The sequence below is a fragment of the Sesamum indicum genome, linkage group LG6 (genome assembly GCF_000512975.1).
Source record: "Sesamum indicum cultivar Zhongzhi No. 13 linkage group LG6, S_indicum_v1.0, whole genome shotgun sequence".
Classification (NCBI taxonomy): domain Eukaryota; kingdom Viridiplantae; phylum Streptophyta; class Magnoliopsida; order Lamiales; family Pedaliaceae; genus Sesamum; species Sesamum indicum.
The window spans coordinates 14351311-14357310 of NC_026150.1; the positions used below are offsets into that span (position 1 = coordinate 14351311).

At 32.8% G+C, this 6000-nt stretch overlaps 1 non-coding gene across 1 annotated transcript; it reads left to right on the forward strand.

The window, feature by feature from the left end:
* TRNAG-CCC lies at nt 1972-2042 on the forward strand. The gene has a single exon. It is a non-coding gene; the product is annotated as a tRNA-Gly (tRNA).

Sequence of the window (6000 nt, forward strand, 5' to 3'; positions counted from 1 at the left end):
ACCCATCAGGAAACTTAGGGGGACGTGTCTCAGAGCATATAGAAGATGCTACAATCACGATATTGATAGGGGACATATTCTCTCTTTGAACTTAATGTTCTCACTGCGCACTCTGACTGCATTAGATAAAACTTATAATGTCCGTATCTTTTGACACAGACATCGGTCGCCAGATCTAAACTACAGTCATCATGTGCTTGTAATTGCCATGGTTCTTGAAGTCCAATGACTAATCTGGTATTATTGGAGTTGAGAATTCCAATCATACTTACCAAGCCTCAAGAGGCTTCATAAAACGATTCCCGGTTAGTTCAATCAGTTGACTGCCTTGGCAATTGACCCATTAAGTATTGCATAGACAGTCTATGTCACCCTGCCAACAAAACACGAGTGCAACACTTAATGCAAGTCTTTGTAGGACACTTGATGCCCTGTTTCGAGCTCCTCGACTTCTTAAGTTTCAAACCAGTCCACTGAAGATGGTTTCATGGCTGCCAACCAGTGCACAACCCAACTTCTTGGACTTAACCGTTTGGTGTGTGGGTTTTATTGTGCAGTTAAGAAAACATTAATACAATAAGTAAACACAACAACATGCCATGCCATAGATTGAATATTACTTTTATTCAAAAAACTCAAATATTAAATTCCATCAAAGTTGTCAGAAGTGGTTTACCAATGCCCAATCTGATTGGCTTTCTGTTCACCTATTCTAACAATCAATTTTCGATAATGGATATTTGTTCTTCACTATCACCCTATTCAATTGGCGATAATCGAGCACAATCTGATGGTTTTTTTTTTCCTTTTATAATAGGCCTAATAAACCATTTTAGGGCCATTCTATATGGTGCAATAGAAATTGGGGCAATTTCTAGAAGAGTTTCTATAGTAAACTCTACTTCTCTCACCAATGGCAAACCTGGTAAGTCATTAGGAAGCACTGCAGGAAAGTCTCTCATTATAGGGTTTTCTTCCAGTGTGGGACTAATCTTGTCAGTATTTATCACATGGCCTAGATATGCCTTACATCCTTCTAACATCACTCATCTTGCCTCTATAGCCAACATCTCGTCTCTATATTTATCAAAAAATATTTTTATAAATTATATCGTTTATTTTTATAGAGTTAAAAATTATCTAAAATAAGATAAAAATGGATGAAGAAAGAAAAACTACCAAAACTTAGGTATGAAACATCATGATGAAAGGAGATATTAGAGACAATAAATTAAATTAATTATTTTTAAAAATGACAGACCAAAATTAATTTGGACACAAAAAAGATCCTCTCCAGTAATATATAATATAGATATTGATATAAAAAAGAATGACTTTTTACATTTACAAACGATGGTTAATGGCATCTCCGAATTAATTTTTAAATGTGATAATTATATGCATAATTAGATTATTTTAAAAATTTAATTGTAATTACATTTTTTTAAGCACAAGTTACTCCATGTCATTTTAACACCACTATATATTTTTTTTTATTGTGTCGATAATACCTTGAGTTGTTCTTTTTTTCGTTATCTCTCTCTTTTTTTTAAAATATATATAACTTATTGGTTCATATATTTTATTTTTATTTATAATATATTTTAAAATATAAAAAATTACTTATTGTATGCACAATGGGAACAACGTGCCACGAGGCTAGTATAACAAAAAAAAAATCCTATATAAACAGTTATTAGTGATACTACTGCACCAACTATAAATATAAGATAATTATAAAAGTTAATTATAATTACTGTTCGTTTATTTACAAAAATAACTCCACATTATTAACAGTACTACACAAAGTTCTTATGTTGTCTCCATATTACATTCAGTTGATTTTCTTTTTTGTTTCTTTCTTTTAGTTTTTAAAATTATTTTTATTTATAATATATTTTAAAATATTAAAAACTATTAATTGCATATGTATAAAATTCGGAAAAGTTAATTCGTCGTAGGAAACAAACAGCGCATCTGGTGTAGTGGTATCATAGTACCCTCCCACGGTACTGACCGGGGTTCGATTCCCCGGATGCGCATGCAAATTATAATTTTTGTTGCTTTTCTCTGCCGCGTCGGAAATGTTAAGATTATTGTCAATTTCAACTGAAACTATGGAAAATAACGAATTGCGATTGCAAACGAAAGAATTACTTCACAAGTGAATTCAGTTAAAAATTAAATTGAAAACAATTAAAGAAAAAAATTATAAGATATCTTAAAATAGGAAAAAATGCAAGCAACTCTTTTGTAATATTGCAAATGAATAATTATCTCCTTATTAGAAAATAAATAACAATTTACCTTCCTATATTTTTTAAATACAACAATTTTAACTCCCTATATTTTTTTAAAATGAAACAATTTACCTCCTTATACAGAAAGATAAATTGCTTCATATTAAAAAGTATAGGGGGGTAAATTGCTATATTTTTTTTATTAGAAGGGTAATATACTCATTTTCAATATTATAGGAGGGTAAATTGCTATTCACCCTCTTAAAATTTATAAAATATTGAAGCATCCAGGAGCACTTCACATCTGTTGCCTATCCTAAAACCAACGGGCAAGTTGAAGTCACTAACCGCATCATGGTACAAGGAATCAAAACGAAGTTGTAGCAAGCAGGTGGACAGTATGTAGATGTGTTACCTAGCGTGCTGTGATCATATAGAACTACCCCCAGACGCACTACAGGAAAAACTCCCTTCAACCTGGTATACGGGTCAGAGGTTGTTATTCCAGCTTAAAGCTGAGCTAAACCTTCAGAATCCAACTTTTACAAATAGGAGAACAATGACAACTTGCTTCGAGCAACTTGGACTTGATAGATAAAGTACGAGAATATGCTTGCTCTCTCATAGAAAGATATAAGAAGGGGTGGCAATGAGTTGAGCTCGAGTCGAGTTCGGCTATTTTTTGTGAGCTCGAGCTCGAGCTCGATTTTGTATGCTATGGCTCAAGCACAAGCTCGAATCTTACTTAATGAGCTCGAACTCGAGCTCCTTATTTGAGTTGAACTGTGTTGAACTCCATTCGAGCTCATTTTAAAAAATGAAGAAAGAATGCTGAGTATTGAACTTAAATTGAACCCAAAATATGCTTCAACAAATTGAACCTAAAATTGAAGATTTCAACAAATATGAAAACCCCATTTATATACAAACGGAATATTACAAACAACAAATCAATGCACAAATATGAAAATTCCATTTCCACAAACTCAGTCACCTATAACCATAATAACCATCAAATGTTCCTAATAACATCCTTAAACACTCAGAAACATTCCGAAAACAAACAAATTTTACATACAAAAAACAAGAAAACGAGAAGAAAAGCAAACATGTTTGCGTTCTTGCTTGGCCGCGCGAGTCTTGAGTGCCGACAATAGCAATTGTCTTCCTCTTGGCTGGAAATGGATTGGAGCTTGCAATAGTTGGTTTGGGGCTAGGGTTTAGGATTTAGATTTGGGGAGTAAAAATTGGTGAAGTTCACTAGTGAGTTGTGAAAGAGAAAGGAAAAAAGGAGAAGAAGTCGTTGGTGCCTTGATGAGCAAGAAGCTATGTGATGTTATTCGATGTGATAGAACATCAATTTGGGTACCATTATATAACGGGCGGCGATAAATCTATATGGACGGTAACTGACAATGTCGGTTCGTGGGGTTGGTGGAAACTCCTTCGTCTACGCCCCTTGCTTCAATCGATGGTGGACTATCAGATTGGTGATGGGAATTCATTTTATCTGTGGCATGATCCATGGCATCACCTTGGTCCCCTTATTGAGAGATTCCCATAGGGTCCACGTCTGCTTGGGCTTCGGACGGCGGACAAGCTCAGTAGTGTTATTATAGAGGGGCAATGACATTGGTCGCTCATTATGGACATTGAGTGCTTGGAGATTTTGCATGCATTGAAAATAATTCATGGCGAGACAGATCGCATTATTTGACGATTTGAGATTAGATGACCTACAGTTGCATCTCTTTACAGGCTATTGGACCCACCGGGACCCAAGATAGGTTGGTCTTCAGTACTCTCGGGTTCCCTGAAGATCCTCACCCATAATTTCATCCTATGGCTTGCGATTTTGGGGAAACTATCCACAGCTGATAAACCATGGCTATCATACCTAGGCACCTGTATATTATGTGATGAGAGTGCAATGGAGACACATACTCATCTATTCTTGCCGAACAGCGATTCGGCGGATTGTCCGGTTTGAATGGCCTAATAGAGAGCGGTCACAAGACGTTGAGTGGGCTGCAAGAAAATAGAGAGAAAAACATATCATTAACTTGGCTTATCGTGCACTCCTGGCTGCTTGCATTTACCACATTTGGAAGGAATGAAATTTGAGACGCTTTGAGCATACGGAGCAACCACCGATCATAGGCACCATTATTGTGGAAGATGTTAGACAAAGGATTATCAGTGTTAATTTATCTTGTTCTGCTAGTTCGTGTGCGTTATATTGATTATGGTGTATCCCTTGGCCTGTCGAGGGAGAAACCACCAGTTGAGCACTGTTGTACTATACGATCTTGTTTTATTAATGAAACTTACACTTACCAAAAAATAAAAGAAGTGGTCGATGGTAGAAAGAGAAAAAAGAGAAAGTACGTTTTTTAATATTAAATATTATTACATTAATTATCAAAATATTAAATACATAATATAATATTTTTATTTATTGTTATAAATATAAACTACTAATTAGTTTAGTACAAATATAATTAGTAAAATATAGCAACAAATAAAATAGTATTCACACTGAACAATTTAATATTGTAGAAAAATATCCATTATCTGAAATAATGCAATTGAAATAAATAAAAATATTTTATAGTTGAGATTTATATATGTTCACAATCTAATTTGTATATTGATAAATGTTAGTGCTACATTAATATAATTATCATCACACATTATTGAATAACATGGGTTAATCGGACCGTCAAAATTCAGATCAAACCGTTAGATATGATCAAACTTACAGAAAAGCATGTTTGGTAAAGTTTTCTACTTATTGGGTATAGGATGTCAAAATATCGTACTCGGAACATAAGCGTAATCATTCAAGACGGTGTATCGTTGATCAGGCTATGCGGTTTTAAATCATACCGACTGATATGATCTAATGGACACAGTCGTTTATATGTTCATATTTGATAAGAATCAGGTGTTGGAATTTTAAGATATGGTAAGTGTTAATTAAACTTTTTGATCTTATTATATATATATGATAAATAATAATAAAAATAATTAAAATTATTCAACCATCATTATTATTATTATCATCACTTTAGATTAACCACATTGGAATCACTAAATTTAGTGATAAATTTATAAGTAATAAAATAAATTGCATAATGCATACTATGTATCTTGATATAAATATAAAACTCGAAAATAGATAAAAAAAAATCATAAGTGAATTACTTGTTAATTTAAAAAAGTATAACCAATACAAATATGTATTAAAATGCACATTAAATAATTATTTTATAAAAATATTATAATTTACTAAGTTGTTGATTAAACTTATTTTTCTATAATGATTTACTATTAGGATCTAATATAGGACAAATTTTACAAGATAATAAGCAACCGGCAACCTTCCATAAAATTATGTTCAAATATAATATTCCAAACTGCCCCTAATGATGCCTTCAACATGACTGGAAATGGGGTCTTACTAGGAACCATATATTTAAAACATAATCTTATGTCAAGGTCAGTTATTATTATCCAACCTACATGTTCTAATTAATAAATCCTAGATATTTATGATGCCAAATACATGTTAGTGAAATTAACAATTAGGAATCAACACATAAATAGGTTAGCCTATAAGGCTATCCATTAATAATAATAAAAGTATAAATAAATACAGAAATTAAGATAAAGAGATTAAAACTTACAGTAGTCCGTAGGCGATCTCCAACTTGTATTAATATTTTAAGTTTACAAAGAAAGGGGGGGGGGGGGGTAC